Here is a 20,015-nt window from a genome sequence, read left to right as displayed (position 1 = left end):
TCTGAGAAGGGGACATATTTATTTACTGTGCAAAGTCAAATGGACCCCATCACATGAGCCCATCTTTCATGGTCCCAGTTGTAAAGGTGTCTACAGAAGATGTAGAGATGGAATATCACCTGAAGCCTAGAGAAATACAAGCCTCACGCTGCTCCTGGGCTAAATCTCATGGTCCTCTGAAGAATAACTTCCTCATCAGCGTGCCTCATCTAGGGCACACACTCACACACCCTTACTCACTTTACACACACTCACATACATTTCCTCCTTTTCTTCCCTGAATACTCAATTCCAAGGCAAACTCTGCATCGCACCATTTGTTTTCTTTCTTTCTTTTTGCCTATGTAAGGAGCATGGGGACAAGCTTACAGATAACTGCGAACTTGTGCAGAGTCAGTATTTGTAAAACCTCTCAAAGTGACTCTTATCACTATCAAAATAGACTAGGTCAGCAGCCCGAAAAGGAAGTAAAACACAGAGGAAGAAAGATGATCTTCTTAAACCGGCATAAACATCCTTATTTATTTGTCGTGGTCTCTTATTATCCTTACTTTTCTTTGCTGGAATAGCATGAATATTTTTTTCATGAGTTGTTATCACCAATTAGCCCAGAAAAAGGATAGCACTTATTTATCACTCTTTCTACTTTCTGCCTTTCTTGTCACAACCATTTTCAATCTCTTTCCAAGATACTGGTTGGCACCACGTATCATGTCCTCGCTTGGACGCTTTTACCAGCAACACTGAGAGAATCTATTACTTTTGTCTTCCTGGTGAGTCACACAGTTTATTAAAAGCATCTCAAGGCCATTGTAAGTGCAGTTGACTTAATAGTTGATGAAACACAGAGGAAGTTTTTTTAATTAAGTGAAGGCTCACATGTCTTTATATTAAAATTCTTTTGGCCACTATCCCTGGTAGTTCAAGCACATGTTTAATAGATAATTACCCTTAAACAATTCAAGCAATTTGGGTTGGGATACAAAGGGACCAGAAGAATGGAACTGATCATTGGAAACCTTACAAAATAATCAGAGAAAAGATTACTCTTCTCTCAGTTCTCTACAGTATTCAGGAGTGTTAGAACAGGAAGGGTTTGAGGGGGTTGTCCATTTTAATTTAATTTGATTTAATTTAATAGATGAGGAGGCTGGGGGTCAGGGGGTTCTGATGCCTCACTGAAGGCTAGCAATTAGGTGCTGGACAAAACAAATTTGACCCAGTGTTTTTTCATTAAATCATGGATTTGTATTATTTTTGGACTTTTAGACAAGAAAGAAATATGTTTGTTAATTAAATTGCATCCTTATTATAATTATAGTGCTGAATATCATAAAGGTCTCTAGAAAGATGTAACCAAAGGGCATATGGCTCTAGGCCTTAAACACTGATTTCTGGGAATATTTAAGTGCCTTCAAGTTCAGTAAGGGATTCAGAAGAAATCATAGTCGATGTTTTCTAATTTCTTTGAAGAATAGGCAGCGATAGAAACTGTTTTGGTCAACAGATGTGTGCGTGTGCTCAGTCGCGTCCAACTCTTTGTGGCCCCATGGACTGTAGCCCGCCAGGGTTCTCTGTCCGTGGCATTTTCCAGGCAAGTTTACTGGAGTGGGTTGCCGTTTCCTACTCCAAGGGGTCTTCCTGACCCAGGGATTGAAACCTCCTCTCTTCATTTGTAGATGGATTCTTTACCACTGTGGCTCAGCTGGTAAAGAATTTGCCTGCAATGCATGGAACCTGGGTTCAATCCCTGGGTTTGGGAAGATCCGCTGGAGAAGGGAAAGGCTGCCCACTCCAGTATTCTGGCCTGGAGAATTCCATGGACTGTATAGTCCATGGGGTTGCAAAGAGTCTGACATGACTGAAATACTTTCACATTACTTCACTTCTTTACCACCAGCGCCACCTCAGAAGCCCCTTGGCCAAGAGATGAGACAGTCAGGTGTTGCTGGGAACTACATGTTTTCTAAGTTGCTCTTAGTTTCAGCCATCTTGAGATACCACTGAAAATGGGATCTACGGGAAGAATTAAAGGCATGGGGATAATTATGGTTAAGAGGTCAACCATTCTGGATAAGGATAGAAAATGATATTTCCTAATATCTCAGTCACTGGCAAGGCCAGAGACTGTGGTCAGGAGCCCTCATTCTGTAACCTCTGTATATTAACCTTACCCATCTTCTACCATGTTATATTAATATATTAATTATTATGTTAATACTACCATCATCAGGCTTCTCCTGTTATCCAAGTAAAATGAACCATTAAAAAATCATTTGGGGGAATCTCTTTGTGGTTCAGTAGTTAAGACTTGGTGCTTTCACTGGTAGGGGCCCAAGTTCATCCCTGGTTGGGGAACTATGAGCCGGTAAGCCACATGGTGCAGGCAAAAATAATTATTTTGGTGTTCTCCCATACTTTGTCAAAGTTTGGGCATATAGAAAGCTCTTCATTTGTGTTTTAATTTTGTTATCAATTATTTAGTTGATCTGGAGAAATTATACCAAGTTTGGGTCCGCCAATTTGTAACCATGAGGTAGACCAGTTGACAACACTGCAGAATGGAAACTGTGGAACCTCTGTAGGTAGTCTAAATGTGAAGCCACACTCCTTGTGAGTAACCACTTCTGTGGTTCACACCTAGTTCTCACTGCCTCTGATTGAATCTCTCTCATGTATGTTTTCTTTTTGTTTTTCTCTCAGGTTAGTGGTGCTTCCTGTAGGTAAGGCACTAAACATCTCCAGTCAGAGTACATTATTCTTTTTGCTTTACAGGTCACATTCAGCAAACAAGACACACTGGTCAATATAAATGCCTCTTGCATTGGATTTGGCTTCTGATTTATCATCTTCAGCGTCAGGATAATTACGGATTTGTTTTCAACAGCAGATTCATATATCCAGTGGGTTGGTAACTCCATTTCAATGAACACTCACTAAACACCTTCACTGAGCTTACTGTTCTGACAGGCACTGTAGAAAACATGGTCTCTTCAGGCAATAGAATTTAATTTATTTAACCTGTCATATTATTGTAATTTAGATGTATTTCCTGTAGTTTGCTCATTTTATCTTCCATTTCTCAGTTTTCTAAAACATCAGAGCAATAAGTGGTGCAACAGCTGCTTAGTAAATTTTTTTATGCACGTTATTCTTCTGCTTATGAGTTTGTAAACTAATCAATTCATATGCTAATCTGCTATGGATCTGTGTTATTTAATAAAAAATAAATCTGAAAATAGTAATATTAATATTTATCAATGTTTAACTGACTAAAGTCAACCTTATATATATATATATATATATTTAAATTAAGTATCACTGTAAACAATGGAACCATAAAAAATTCCTGAACATTTTGGGTCAGATTTTTCAAATCTGAAAGGAATGAAAAAGCCTGGGTTATTAGCAGTAATCTTTTAAAACTCAGGGTGCTTGAAGGACAGCCAAAATTATAATGAGCTTGAAGCAAATTATCTAATTAATCTTGGTTGATGCAATGACTGTCCTAGCTTGTGAAGCCACCTGTCTCCATTTGAAGATGTCAACATCAAAAGTGAAACATTTACTGAGAGCCCAAAATGCTTCAGGCAGTGGAGAGGAAAGCAAAATGAAAGGACCTCACTTTAGTGAGCTTATAATTACAAGGGAAGTAATGGGGAGGGTTTTTAGGGGAGAAATAAATAGAAATAACAAGATAATACTGAGCAAGAAGAAATTTTAGGATGAGCTCAGGAAAATAATTCCTATCAAACTTCTCAGTGTAATCACTGGAGACATTATACTGTATAATGTTGTTGGGGTTATTAATATTAATCATAGTAATCATCATTTATTATGAGTGCAGCATACAGAACAATTCTGCAGTGGTAGGATGATGGAACAGATAGAGCTGAACAAGGCTGTGTGGTTTATGAATTCTAAGAACAGACGGTCTTACGTACTTCATTATCAGAGAAAAGTGCTGCCTGACCAAATCCAAACACGTGTCTTCTTTGCAACTCTACTCTTTTAATTAAAGAAGATGATCCTTAATGTTACTGACTCACTTGAAAAAAAAACACTACATACAAGAATGTTCAGTTATCGTTAGTGGGGAGCATGTGTATCCATCTTCCTGTCTTCTTTCATCTTTAAGAAATAATCTACAAAATAAGTTTATCTTGTTATTGTGCACAATTATTTGCTTATCTTGGAACTATGTGCAAGATAAGTCAGGTGAAGAATAAAGAATGGAACTTTAGTAGAAAACCTAAAGAAATTTAGATTACTAAACCATTTTCCATTGAATTTTTTATTGAGATAATTGTAGATACACATACAACTATAATAAATAATACAGAAAGTATCTTCAACTCAGTTTCCCTCAACACTTTGCAAAACTCTAGTATAATATCACAACCAGGATATTGACATTGATACAATCCACTGACACTATTCATATTTTCCTAGCTTAACATGTATACATTGGTGTGTACTTAATCCTATACAATTCTGTCACATGTAGGTTCATGTATCTATCATTACAGTCAACATATAAAACATTCCATCATCACAAGGATCTTTCCTGTTGCTTTTTATTACAACATCCAACTTTCCTCTCACCCTGTTAGTAACCCCTGGCAACCACTAATCCATGTTCTATTTCTAAAATATTGTTATTTCAAAATTACTGTCTAAAGGAATCATACAGAATTACCTTTTGAGATTGGCACTTTTCACTGAGCATAATTCCCTGGAGATATATCCAAGTTACTACTTGTATCAATAGTTCATTTCTTTTGATTGCAGAGTAGTATATCATGGTATGTATGAACCATAGTTTGTTTAACCACTCACCTGTTGAAGGGCATTTGGGCTGTTTCCAGTTTTTAACTATTACAGAACACTGCTATGTACATTCACAAACAGGTGTTCATTAGGTTTGTCCGAGAGTGCAATTGCTAGATCAGATGGTTACTGTGTATTTAGACTTATAAGAAAACACCAAATTGTTTTCCAAGTGGCTGTACCATTTTTAATTCCCACCAACAATGTATCATTGATCCAGTTTCTCTGCATCCTTACCAGTACCTGGTGTTGTCAGTATTTTTAATTTTAGCCATTCTTGTGGGTATACAGTGATATCCCATCATGGTCTTAATGTGGATTTCTTGAATGGCAAATGATGATGAACACCTTTATATTTATTTGCCAACTGTATGACCTCTTCAATAAAAGTGTCTTCATGGCTTTTATCAAAAATTATCATGACTGACGAGGGTTTATTCCAGGAATACAAGAATGGTTTAAGACATGAAACTCTTTTAAGATAATTTTCCACCTTAATAAATTTTAAAATAAGGGATAATTGCTATATATGTTCTCCTCCAATTCAATAAGATTAGACATTTATCTAGGATGTTTAAATAATCAAAAAGAATATTTTAGAAATTAGGAACAGAAAGAATATTTCTTCAAGTGATAAAGGGTAATTATAAAAAATCTGCCACAATTATCTTACTTAGTGAAACATTAGAAGCATTCTATTTAAAGTCAGGAAAATGACAAAGATATCATCATTACTATTTCCATTCAATTTAGTTCTAGAAGTCTTAACCAGAGCCAAAAAAAAAAAAAGTTGAAAGAAAGAAAAAGAAATAAAATGGAATGGGAAAAAAATCAGTTCCAAAGAACTTGATTGTTCAAACAGTGCATCCAAGAGAATCTACAAATTTTTCAAGCTAATAAGAAAGTCCAAGCTAATAAGATGGTGTGTTACAAGAGCAGTATTAAAAAGTCAATGGTATTCCAGGACACTAGCAATGATCATAATTGAAACGGAGAAGGAAATGGCAACCCACTCCAGTATTCTTGCCTGGGAAATCCCATGGACCAAGGAGGCTGGCGGGCTACAGTCCATGAGGTCGCAAAGAATCGGACACAACTTAGGGACTAAATCACCAACCACCACCATTAACTGAAAAGCTTTAATACAACATTCTCTACTTGTTTCTAGAAATTCCTAGGTATATCATATCAATCCTAAACTTATTTTAAGTAAAGATTAAGATTGGTAAATTCACTTTTATTGTTTCCCTTCTTTTCTTTGCTCACGAGGTTAGTGATCCATACATGAGATTTTAAAAATATGTCCTATAGTTCTTAGCGATATAAAGAGAAAATGCAACAATACCACAAATGTGAATTAATTTTATTTCTTCATATCTAAGATTCACTATTTGTTCCCTATCATATGTGCATGTGCTTGCTAAGTCACTTCAGCCGTGTTGACCCAGGGATCAAATCCATATTTCTTAAGTCTCCTGCATTGGCAGGCAGATTCTTTACCACTACCGCCACCATGGAAGCCCATCAGAACAATCATCTTCAAGTCCCAAGTACTGAAACCAGAAGAGGGAAGCTGTGGGCTTTCTCAGGATTGTCTATTTGGGGCAGCGATTTCTCTTGAGTTTTTAGGGAGACGTGGGAGGCTTGTCTGAGCTGTGAGCTAGTTTGAGTGGCCCCATTGCGGAAAGGAAAGAGAAGGAGGATTTGAGGCCAAGGGAACCAGGAAGACTGGTTAAACCAGGGCCTGACATTCTGATGAATTTAGTAGGTGACAGAGCTTGGTCACAGACGGAGGTCACAAGAGTCAGCACTGCTGTCAGAAATGAGTGTTGAGAGACCAAAAGGACACTGAAGGCCAGAGCTGAGCCAGAGAAGAGCTACTGTCAAATCCTAATTAGAGAGAAGAGCAGAAGAGATCGGAGTTAGAAGTGGGTTGAGGTGAGAAGGGAGTTTCCGAGACCACGGGGCACAGCCAGAGGCAGGCAGCATGGCACCACAACTTCCTAGTTTCTTGATGTATCTCCTGCTTCATTTGCACCCTTGTTGTTAACCACTGACTAACAACCGATTCCTAATTTGCCCAAAGCCTCACTGTTCATTTCTCCTTTTGTGTGTGTTAGTCACTCAGCCGTGTCTGACTCTTTGCAACCCCAGGGACTGTAGCCTGCCAGGCTTCTCTGTCCATGGGATTTCCCAGCAAGAATAATGGAGTGGGTTGCCATTCCCTTCTCCAGGGCATCTTCCCAACCCAGGGATCGAACCCGGATCTCCCGCACTTCAGGAGTCCACTCGGGAAAGGACGGATATCCATTCGGTTTGGTGATGTTGAGACAAGGGTTCAGAGATTCATCCATAACCCAGGCTGAGTAGATCCAGGAAACAGGGCCAGAATTTCCCTACAAACCTCTCTCCTAATTTTAATTTAGGAACCCTGAAGGTGGCCTTATCACAGCCCATTACATGGCAAATTTTATTTCAATTAGTGCAAAAAAAGTCAGAAAATGGGTGAAGGGGGTCAGTTGTATGGTGATGGATGGAATGTAGACCTTTGGTGGTGATCTCTCTGTTGTGGACACAGAATATATATATATAATCACAGTGGTGTACACCTGAGACTTATGTAATGGAATATTACCTATTTTCAATTTTTAAAAAAGCTAAAAAAAAAAAGAGTTAGAAATTTCATTGTGTTCTTCATTTCTCCATGATATATTTGAGATTATCAGGTCAGACTATACTACCAAGCCTTGGAATAATATCACACCAGGCCCTGCAAAATGAGATCATAAATTGGTTTCCAAGTTTTCTCTAGTGACTTGGATCTGAGGTGCCAAACCTGAGCTAGGAACTAGCACACTAGATAGAAATCTCAGAAGGGAAGAGGATTAAATAGACACTGGTACTAAGTAATACAGTCTCCACAACTTTACTTCTAGGTGGGACTCTTAAACTCTCCCACCACTGACCCATGCCTTGTGTTTTTACCACAGGGGATGGCATTCTTGACCCAAAGTATACCTGAGGTCCTGAATGGCTTGGAGGGAAGACAGTCTCAGCCTTTCCTCCAAATTTGCTACAATATTTTCTCTGGAGGCACATTGACTCTGACTGCTGTAGGGTATTATCAGTTTTGAGTCCCTGCTGTTGAAGCCTTGTTTGTTGTTTAGTTGCTAATTCATGTCTGACTCTTTTGTGACCCCATGGACTGTAGCCCACCAGACTCCTCTGTCCGTGGGATTTCCCAGGTAAGAATACTGGAGTGTGTTGCCATTTCCTTCTCCAGGGGATCTTCCCGAGACAGGGATCCAACTGGCGTCGCCTGCATTGGCAGGTGGATTTTTTACCGGTGAGTCACCAGGTAAGATGGTCAGAAGTCATCAGAAAAGCCTTAGGGAGGCCTTGTCTAACCTCTGACCAGATTTCAGAACAGCCTGTCCCCTAAAAGGCAATTTGAGTGAAGAGCCAGTGGTATGGGAAGACCCCAGACAACCAGGCCCATCATGAAGCTGTAAGAATGCTCCCAAGGGAGGGTGTGAGCAACATCACCTCACTGAAGACTCAGGGCAGGACAGGGAGAAGACACCAAGGCTATAATATGGTCCCGGGATGGATGGCCTGCTGTCTTTGTCCTGGGGTCAGGGACACATCCCTGTGTCTGTGGGGAGGTGAGTTCTACTGTCACTCATCACGTGATGGGGTGGATCTATTGCAGGGAAAAACAAATCTGCAGATAACCTGGCTCAGAGTTTCACCACTTCCATGCTGCCTGCCAGGAGCAAGCTGCTCCTCCTTTAGAGCTCCGACCTGAGGATGGATGGAAAAATGCTTGCTCTCTGTTTCCCTTCCCACAGATGAAGTAAATTCAGCTCTGCCAAAGGCTCCATGGTGTCAAGAGAGAACAAGGGAGAAATGACCCCAGAGACCCTAGAAGGTAAGTGTTTGCTTAATCCCTCTTTTCTCCTTTCCATCCCCAAATGACTTCTCAAATTCATGCTTGCATTGTCTTGTCTAGACTCCAGGGGCGCTTCTCAATCTGTCCCCCTACATTATCTGCCCCTTCACGCCATCCTCCACACCATATCTGATCTCTGTTAAGAATTCACCTGAGAATTCACCTCAAGGAACTGCCTTTCTAGATTCACCTCCAGCTTGTCTCCCCGCATGCCTTCGTGGTGTGTCTGTACAAGCTCATGAGGTCTGTGAGAGCAAGGTTATCGCGTTCATCAAATTTGCCACAGTGTCTATGGTAACATAGGGCACACAGCACGTGGGTCTAGCATGTTGATTCCATTTCCTTTGACCACTGTCATGGTCAGCATGGCCCTGGCTCCCTGTGTTGAAGGCCTGGTGGAATCAGCCATGCAAAGGGTAATTAACTAAAGGAAAAAAGGCTCTTCTTCAAGTTTACTCTGGAGGCCAAGAATATTCTTAAAGCCGAAAAGATTTTAACATCTTTTCGGCTTTAAGAATATGTAATTTCTTGGGAGAATTAAAGGTGCCAAACAAATACAAATTTCTTACAAGTAGGCTAACAGGAGACTACTTATCATTTTTACCACTAAGTGAAAATTGTGCCAATTTTATTCTCTTGGTGACTGGGAAATATTTCTCTAATAAAGTGCATGCTTTTCTCAAAGTTTTTTTTTTTTTTTTCTTTCTCCAGCAGGATAACTATGTCCCCCTGGGCTACACAGTATTGTTATTTATAACGATAAGATACACAGAGGAAAAAAAAAAAGATCAGGAAATGCTTAAAAGTCCCCAACAAATGTTTATCAGGAAATGTTATTCTAGAATCAAAACATTTCCTGTCCGATGATTGTGCCACAGAGAAAAATCAAGTGATGCCAGTTATGGGGTCTTATAAAAATAATTTTTATGATGAGATGTTTATTTGAGGCAAAATCATTACAAATAACATGAATTAAACGAGAGTTGCTCAAAATCACACTTTTAAAAAAAAGTTTATTATTCACATCAAAATCTAGACCTTCAACCTTACAGAAATATACAAGGAATAAATTGGAAATTCACCATCTTACCACTCAGAGATAACTACTATTAATATTTACCTTTATATTTAAATGAACATAATTCCAGGTGTATGAATGCTTAGTCACTCAGTCATGTCCAACTCTATTTGACCCCATGTACTGCAGCCCACCAGGCTCCTCTGCCCATGGAATTTTCTAGGCAAGAAAACTGGAGTAGGTTGCCATTTCCTCTTCCAGGTGATCTTCCTGACCCAGGAATTGAACCCATGTTTCCTGGGTCTCCTGCATTGACAGAAAGATTCTTTACCACTGAGCCATCTGGGAAGTCCTTGGATTGCAAGATCAAACCAGTCAGTCCTGAAGGAAATAAACGTTGTACATTGGAAGGACTGATGCTAAAACTGAAGCTCCGATACTTTGGCCACGTGATGCAAAGAGCTGACTCATTGGAAAAGACCCTGATGCTGGGAAAGATTGAAGGCAAAAGGAAAAGAGGGCAGTAAAGGATGAAATGGTTAAATAGCATCACCAACTCAAAGGATGTGAATTTGAGCAAACTCCAGGAGATAGTGGAGGACAGAGGATCCTGGCATGCTACAGTCCATGGGGTCACAAAGAGTCAGACACAACTTAGTGTCTGAACAACAACAACCACCAAGACCAGATAGGTCTTGGTGCATATGTACACATTTATGTTCGATTTTATGTAGATAATTTTAATAATAGGTGTATCAGCAACATATCATATATATCTTTCCCTGTCAATAAGTCTATAACTACAGTGTGTATTCATAAGTCTGCATGAATATCATATGTCTCCACTGGGATGTTCCAAGCTTCAGCAGCAGCTCTTCAAACATCAAGTCCTCATGTGACAATATGAGAAAAGCCTGAAGGGAAGAGTGGGCAGCTGAGTGGGTGGCGAGGTCATTCTCTAATGTGACCTTTCTCATAAGTGTCTACATCCAGGATTAGCCACCTGCCCACCACAGACACTGCCAATGAGAAGGCACTGATAAAATGTGCTCACAGAAGCCAAGATTTCTTCTCTGTGACTAATTGCATTACTACCTAAACGAAACAGGGTTCTGTGAGCAAGAAAACACATGAGCAATGAAACACATGAAGCAAGCTTAAATCCACGAATTCACAATGATACCAACAGACAAACTCATTTGATCACCGTTGGAGACTGTGAGTGAAACAGCTCATTATTTTGCAAACTAGCAAATTAAGAAAAAGAATTAAATGCTTTTCTGGTCTTCCTATATCACTCGGAAACCAACTCATTGAGGAAAGTAGTTTCCCTTTATAAAAGTGTTCCAACTAATAGATGGAGGAGAAATGATGGAGTTAGGATTATCACTATTTATAATACTAGATGCTAATCTAATCAGTAGACCGCATTCAGTATAGTATGGATATATGCACTAAGCACCAACAGTAACTAACATCACACACCTCTTGATGGAAGGATACAACATTATCTAAGAAGAAATTATCTTGCTGGGAAAAAAAGAACCTGAATCTAACCAAGACTCTAAATCAGGGGTCCCCAGCCTCCCAGATCTAATGCCTGATGATCTGAGATGGAGCTTATGTAATAGTAAAGAAATTAAGTGCACAATAAATGTTAATGTGCTTGAATCATCCTGAAACCACCCCCTCTACCCATCCATGAAATAACTGTCTTTCACAAAACTGGGCCCTGGTGCCAAAAAGTTTGAGGATTGCTGCTCCAGACTATCAATGACCAATTTATGGGAAGTATGAAGAGCGCATTCAGGAAAATCCAGAATTTGGAAAATCTAGAGGATAAAAGGAGAAGGCAAAAGGAAAAGAGGGTAGTAGAGGATGAGATGGTTAGACAGCCTCACTGACTCAATGGACATGAATTTGAGAAAACTCCGGGAGACAAGAAGGACAGGGAAGCCTGACCTGCTGCAGTCCATGGGGTCACAAACAGCAACTGAACAACAGCAACAATGGAGGACAAATAACTTAAGAAATAAATTTTAAGGAAACGAAAGGAACTGAAGAGGGAACCTGTGAATTAAAAGAGACTTAAAAGATGTATCAGTGAATTGCAATGTGTAGACTTTGAGTCCTGAGTCACCCAAACTGTTAAAAAAGTATATAAGGCACTTGTGAGGTAATTAAAAATTTGAACTCAGAAAAGATGTCTTCTCATCAAGAAATCTGTGAAAGGATGATAATATTTCAGTTACATTTTTTACAAAAGAGTTCTTATTGTTTAAGAACTTTTACATACTTATGTGTTGAATATTTAATATTCAAATTGAAATATTTACAGATGAAATGACAAGATGCTTCAAAATAATATGGTGGTGGAGAGAAATATTGATAAAACCCATTTTGGCTGTGGATTGCTAATTGATGAAGCTGAATGATGAATGCATGGGGGCTTATTAATCATTTTTTCCATTTTTGTACATGTTTGAAATTTTTCCTAGTACAAAGTGAAAGAAAGAATTGAGGAAAGAAAGGAAAAAAAGAAAGAAGGAAGGGAGGGTGACTTTTAGGTAGGTCACCAATAGTATTCTTCATATTTTAATTTTTCTAATTAACTTGCCATAAAATATATAGGCTGTTTTTCCTTTTCTCCTAATTATAAAGATGCTGTGATGGACTTCCCTGGTGGTCCAGTGGTTAAGACTTTGTGCTTCCATTATAGGGGGTCGGGGTTTGATCCCTGGTGGGGGAATTAAGAGCTCATATTCCACTAGGAGCAGTCCCTACCCCTGCCCAAATACTGTGATTTATAGCCATCTGCATACATCTTTTCACATTAACAGATTCCTAAAGGTGGGTTTATTGAGCCAAAGAATAAATTTAATACATAAAGTCAAACTGCTTTCAAAAGGGCTCTGCCAAAATACACTTTCAAATGGATTTTTAAGTTATTTCAATGAAAATATTGAGATTTTTATTAGGATAGCATTAGACTTACAAACTAATTTTAGGAAAATTGACATCCTTACATTATTGAATCTTCCTCTCTAAAAACAATACAATATTCTTCTCTATTTTGCCTTCCTTTGTCTCAGTAGTTTTATAGTTTTCTAATTGATTTTTGTATATTGATTTTGTAACTGGCTATGTTGCTAAACTATTATTTCTAAAAGTTTTTCAGTTTCTATTCTTGGCTGTTCAGGATCTATTTCAGTTAAGCCAAAAGTATGAATGATTAAGGTGGTTTTTGACAAGGAGAATCAGAAAAACTCAAATCCTATTCTGAACCTGTTTTCTTTAAGGTCCCCCAAGAAGAGTACCTGAACACAGACACACAAAGAAAGCAGGGCACTGTTATACTCTGATGACTTTCGCTGGGAGCCTTGAACTCAAGCAGATTAGGCTACACTGTTACACTAGGGGCTTCCCTGGTGGCTCAGATGGTAAAGAGTCTGCCTGCAATGCTGGAGACCTGGGTTCAATCCCTGGGTCAGGAAGATCCCCTGGAGAAGGAAATGGCAACCCACTACATATGCCTACATGACATAAACAAAACAGGCATGGAACCATGATCTTGGCTCTTGCTCCTGCAATGCAGGATAAGCACTAACCAGAGCACCTGGTCAAGAAAAGCACGTACTAGAGCATAAAAGCCATTTGCTCCAATGCTTGGGGAGTCAGTGATGGACAGGGAAGCCTGCCCTGCCCCCGTCCGTGGGGTCACAAAGAGTCCAACACGACTGAGCGACTGAACTAACTTGGGGCAACGGGATTATCACTGAGCTTCTGCCTTTCAGGCAACAAGGAATGAAAAGCCACAAATGTAATTAGTATGTTGTTGGCTGTCTCTCAAGAAGGGACTCTGACATTTTTTTCCCCTCAAGCCTTCTAAAAAAGGACTCACGAGAGTCACTCCCAGTGCCTCCCACTGGACAGAATGGTACAATAACAGCTCCATTCTTGGAGGGCAGTAGCCAAAAAGTGCCTTTGAACTTGATCAATCTCAAAGTTGGAATAGAGTAATGGGGTAGGGAAAAGAGGCTGTGAGCATCCCTCAGCCAAAAAAATCTAACTGCATCGTCAATAAATAATGATAAATTGTCTGTATCCTGGGAATTCCGTGGCATCCAGTGGTTAAGACTCGGTGATTTCACTTCCAGGGCCTGGGTTGAATCCCTGATCAGGGAACTATGATCCTGCAAGCTGTGAGACACAGTTAAAACAATTTTTTTGTTTTTCCTCTGTGTCCTTTTAAGTCATCAGTTCCTTACTTTACTTTCTTATCTAATTGTAACCATTGTTTTATTACTATATTTAACAGACATGCTGTTAGGATTTCACCATTAAACATGAAGCTAGTTTTCAGTGTGTGCATGTAGCCTTTTACTAAAATTTCTTTTTATCAAAACTGCATATCATGATTGAATTATATGAGAGTCTCAGCATCGATCAAAACATACCCTATTCCTTTGGCCTGTTTTTAAAATCACACTACACCTTTATTGTGCTTTTGCAAATATCTTGCTTTTTGTTTTTTTATGAATTGAAGGTTTGTGGCAACTCTGCGTTGAGCAACTCTTTTGGCACCTTTTTTTTCCAGCAGCATTTGCTCATTTTGTGCCTCTGTGTCACATTTTGGTAATTCTCACAGTATTTCAAGCCCTCCACGAGGAAGAGATAATGACTCACTGAAGGCTCAGATGAGACTTAGGAGTTTTTATCCTTTTTTATTTAACATATGTACATTTTTAGACATACTATCGCATGCTTAATAGATAACAGTATGATACAAACACAACCCTTATATGCAATGAAAAACCAAAAAACATGCAACCCACCCAGGCATATGTTGGAAGTTGGGTCCCAGATCATCACAATAAAGCAAAAATTGCAATAAAGTGAGTCACATGCATTCCTTGGTTTCCCAGTGCACAAAAAAGCCATGTTTACACTATACTTCAGTCTTTTGACCTATTATTATAGAGAAATATGTTAACCAATATTTTCTCAAAATCATCTCAAATTCATCTCCTCTTTCTTTAAGCTACCCCACTGTTACATTGAGTTCAACTCTTCTAACCAGACTGCTGGAAAAAACCTAAAGTTCTCAGAAAGTGAAAGTGTTAATTGCTCAGTCATGTCCAACTCTTTTTTGTGACTCCATGGACTCCAGCCCACCAGGCTCCTCTGTCCATGGTATTCTCCAGCCAGGAATGCTGGAGTGGGTTGCCATTCCCTTCTCCAGGGGAATCTTCCTGATCCAGGGATCGAACGTGCATCTCTTGTGTCTCCTGCATTGACAGGCAGATTCTTTACCATTGTGCCACTTAGAAAGCCCATTTAAAATATTACAGAGATTCGGGGGGAGGAGCCAAGATGGCGGAGGAGTAGGACGGGGAGACCACTTTCTCTCCTACAAATTCATCAAAAGAATAACTGAACGCAGAGCAAACTTCGCAAAACAACTTCGGATCGCTAGCTGAGGTCATCAGGCGCCCAGAAAAGCAGCCCATTGTCTTCGAAAGGAGGTAGGACAAAATATAAAAGATAAAAAGTGAGACAAAAGAGCTAAGGACGGAGATCCGTCCCGGGAGCTCTTAGGCGGCATTGCTTGGGGTAGGGTCCGGGCCCGAGTGCCCTGAGGACAATCGGAGGGAACTTCTGTGAGTTACCAACTTGAACTGTGGGAGACCAAAAGAGAGAGAGTAAATTAACCGGCCGGAACACACTGCCGGCCGCTCGCAGAACAAAGAGACCGAGAGGGTCCAGAGAGGAGCTCGCAGGCTGCGGACCCGCCCAGCCCCCTCGGAGGCAGGAGGCAGGGGGGAGGGGAAGGTCGCGGCGAGACACAGGGCGCAGGCACCTGACCGGCGCGGGCGGGGACTGGGGCTGGGGACGCGGAGGGCGGAAGGCGCGCGCGCCCGACTGGCGCCAGCGGAAACTGAGACTGGGTCCGCGGAAGGGAGGGGGCGCGCCACACCTGGGTAGAGTGCGCCCACCAAGCCCCTGGCTGCCTGGACCGCTCTGACGGGGAAGGCACAGAGAGGGGGCGCAGCTTTTCCTTCGGCGCTTTTGTGGAACACCCGAGGGCTGGAACCTCGCGCAGCGCGGGGCGCGCTCCATATAGACCGGCCGGGAGCCTGAGCAGCACAGACGGAGAAAGCAGCGTCAGCCCCTCCCGGCAGCCCCAGCCCATCCCCGCGGCGCAGGCCTGTCCCCACAGCGCCAGCCTCTCCCTGCAGCGCAAGCCCCTCCCTGCCCCGCAGAGCGACGGAACTAGCTACCTGAATAAGAGTCCACCTCCGCCCGCCTGTGTCAGGGCGGAAATGAGGCTCTGAAGAGACCGGCAAACAGAAGCCAAATAAACAAAGGGAACCGCTTCAGAAGGGACTGGTGCAACAGATTAAAATCCCTCTAGGAAACGCTGACTACACCGGAGGGGCCTGTAGATATCGAGAAGCGTAAGCTGGAACGAGGAGCTATCTGAAACTGAGCCGAACCCACACTGACCGCAACAGCTCCAGAGAAACTCCTAGATATATTTTTACTTTTTTCTCTTTTTTTTTTTTTTTAATTTTTTTTCTTTCTTCTCTTTTATTTTCCTTTAAAATCCCCTATTACTCCCCCATTACTCCTTAACTTTCATTTCCACAGACTTTTACGATTTTTTAATTAGGGGGAAAAAAAATTTTTTTTTCTTTTTTTTTCCTTTTTCTTTCTTTTTTTTTCTTTTTTTTCTTTCCTTTTTCTCTTCTATTTTCTATTTTTCTTTTTCTCTTATTTCTTTTAAAGTCCTCTAGTACTCCTCTACTACTCCTTAATTTTCATTTTCAATACACTATAACCTTACAAAAAAAAAGAAGAGAAGCCCTATTTTTAAACCGAAGATTATTCTCTCCCAATCTTGACTCTCTGTTTTCTACCTCAGAACACCTCTATTTCCTCCTTTCCCCTTCTCTTCCCAATCCAATTCTGTGAATCCTTGTAGGTGACTGGGCTACGGAGAACACTCTGGGAACAGACAGCTGCGTAGATCTGTCTCTCTCCTCTTGAGTCCCCCTTTTTCTTCTCCTGTTCATCTCTATCTCCCTCCTCCCTCTCCTCTTCTTCATGTAACTCTGTGAACCTCTCTGGGTGTCCCTAACGGGGGAGAATCTTTTAGCCATTAACCTAGAAGTTTTCTTATCAGGGCTGTATAGTTGGAGAAGTCCTGAGACTACAGGAAGAATAAAACTGAAATCCAGAGGCAGAAGACTTAAGCCCAAAACCTGAGAACACCAGAAAACTCCTGACTACATGGAACTTTAAGTAATAAGTGACCGTCCAAAAGCCTCCATACCTACACTGAAACCAACCACCACCCAAGAGCCAATAAGTTTTAGAGCAAGACATACCACGCAAATTCTCCAGCAACACAGGAACATAGCCCTGAATGTCAACATACAGGCTGCCCAAGGTCACACCTAACACATAGACCCATCTCAAAACTCATTACTGGGCACTCCATTGCTCTCCAAAGAGAAGAAATCAAATTCCACGCACCAGAACACTGACACAAGCTTCCCTAACCAGGAAACCTTGACAAGCCAATCGTCTAACCCCACCACTGGGTTAATCCTCCACAATAAAAAGGAACCACAGACCTCCAGAATACAGAAAGCCCACTCCAGATACAGCAATCTAACCAAGATGAAAAGGCAAAGAAATACCCACAGGATAAAGGAACATGGGGGAAAAAAAATTGCCCCAAGTCAAACAAAAGAGGAGAGATAGGAATCTACCTGAAAAAGAATTTAGAATAATGATATAAAAATGATCCAAAATCTTGAAAACAAAAATGGAGTACAGATAATAGCCTGGAAACAAGATTGAAAGATTCAAGACTGTTTAATAAGACCTAGAGAAATAAAAAAGAGTCAATTAAAAATGAATAATGCAATGAATGAGATCAAAAACACTTTGGAGGGAACCAAGAGTAGAATAACGGAGGCAGAAGATAGGATAAGTGAGGTAGAAGATAAAATGGTGGAAATAAATGAAGCAGAGAAAAAAAAAAAAAAAAGGATCAAAAGAAATGAGGACAACCTCAGGGACCTCTGGGACACTGTGGAAACGCCCCAACATTCGAATCATGGGAGTTCCAGAAGAAGGAGACAAAAAGAAATGCCATGAGAAAATACTCAAGGAGATAATAGCTGAAAACTTCCCTAAAATGGGGAAGGAAATAGCCACCCAAGTCCAAGAAACCCAGAGAGTCCCAAACAGGATAAACCCAAAGCGAAACACCCCAAGACACATATTAATCAAATTAACAAAGATCAAACACAAAGAACAATTATTAAAAGCAGCGAGGGAGAAAGGAAAATTAAACAAATACACACAAGGGTTCCCATAAGGGATAACAGCTGAATTATCAATAGAAACCCTCCCAGGCCAGAAGGGAATGCAGCAGGATGTACTCTGAGTAAATGAAAGAGAAGTAACCTACAACCTTAGATTACTGTCATCCAGCAGGATCTCATTCAGATATGAAGGAGATCAAAAGGCTTTACAGATAAGCAAAAAGCTGAGAGAATCAGCACCACCAAACCAGCTCTTCAACAAATGCTAAAGGATCTTCTCTAGACAGGAAATGCAGAAAGGTTGTATAAACGTGAACCCAAAACAACAAAGTAAATGGCAACGGGACCACACCTATCAATAATTACCCTAAATGTAAACGGGTTGAATGCCCCAACCAAAAGACAAAGATTGGCTGAATGGATACAAAAACAAGACCCCTATATATGCTGTCTACAAGAGACCCACCTCAAAACAAGAGACACATACAGACTAAAAATGAAGGGCTGGAAAAAAATATTTCACGCAAACGGAGACCAAAAGAAAGCAGGAGTCGCAATACTCATATCAGATAAAATAGACTTTCAAATAAAGGATGTGAAAAGAGACAAAGAAGGACACTACATAATGATCAAAGGATCAATCAAAGAAGAAGATATAACAATTATAAATATATATGCACCCAACATAGGAGCACTGCAATATGTACGGCAAACACTAACGAGTATGAAAGAGGAAATTAATAGTAACACAATAATAGTGGGAGACTTTAATACCCCACTCACAACTATGGATAGATCAACTAAACAGAAAATTAACAAGGAAACACAAACCTTAAATGACACAATGGACCAGCTAGACCTAATTGATATCTATAGGACATTTCACCCCAAAACAATCAACTTCACCTTTTTCTCAAGCGCACACGGAACATTCTCCAGAATAGATCACATCCTGGGCCATAAATCTGGTCTTGGAAAATTCAAGAAAATTGAAATCATTCCAGTCATCTTTTCTGACCACAGTGCAGTAAGATTAGATCTCAATTACAGGAAAAAAATTGTTAAAAATTCAAACATATGGAGGCTAAATAACACGCTTCTGAATAACCAACAAATCATAGAAGAAATCAAAAAAGAAATCAAAATATGTATAGAAGTGAATGAAAATGAAAACACAACAACCCAAAACCTATGGGACACTGTAAAAGCAGTGCTAAGGGGAAGGTTCATAGCATTACAGGCTTACATCAAGAAACAAGAAAAAAGCCAAATAAATAACCTAACTCTACACCCAAAGCAATTAGAGAAGGAAGAAATGAAGAACCCCAGGGTTAGCAGAAGGAAAGAAATCTTAAAAATTAGGGCAGAAATAAATGCAAAGAAACTAAAGAGACCATAGAAAAAATCAACAAAGCTAAAAGCTGGTTTTTTGAAAAAATAAACAAAATTGACAAACCATTAGCAAGACTCATTAAGAAACAAAGAGAGAAGAACCAAATTAACAAAATTAGAAATGAAAATGGAGAGATCACAACAGACAACACTGAAATACAAAGGATCATAAGAGACTACTACCAGCAGCTCTATGCCAATAAAATGGACAACTTGGATGAAATGGACAAATTCTTAGAAAAGTATAACTTTCCAAAACTGAACCAGGAAGAAATAGAAGATCTTAACAGACCCATCACAAGCACGGAAATTGAAACTGTAATCAGAAATCTTCCAGCAAACAAAAGCCCAGGACCAGATGGCTTCACACTGAATTCTACCAAAATTTAGAGAAGAGCTAACACCTCTCTTACTCAAACTCTTCCAGAAAATTGCAGAAGGCAAACTTCCAAACTCATTCTATGAGGCCACCATCACCCTAATA

General features: G+C 40.1%; 1 protein-coding gene across 3 annotated transcripts in view; it reads left to right on the top strand.

The window, feature by feature from the left end:
- The first annotated feature begins 8,601 nt into the window (after positions 1 to 8,601).
- RCBTB2 (RCC1 and BTB domain containing protein 2) overlaps positions 8,602 to 20,015 on the top strand; it is a 61,921-nt gene continuing 50,507 nt past the window's right edge. For all 3 annotated transcript variants that reach the window (XM_043477825.1, XM_043477820.1, XM_043477816.1), the window contains exon 1: positions 8,602 to 8,761. The gene's annotated coding sequence lies outside the window, so the exon portion shown is untranslated. The remainder of the gene's footprint in view (positions 8,762 to 20,015) is intronic.

Source organism: Cervus canadensis, chromosome 9, assembly GCF_019320065.1.
Source record: "Cervus canadensis isolate Bull #8, Minnesota chromosome 9, ASM1932006v1, whole genome shotgun sequence".
NCBI classification, from domain to species: domain Eukaryota; kingdom Metazoa; phylum Chordata; class Mammalia; order Artiodactyla; family Cervidae; genus Cervus; species Cervus canadensis.
The sequence above is the reverse complement of the archived record's forward strand: the minus strand, read 5'-3'. Positions and strand labels throughout refer to the sequence as shown.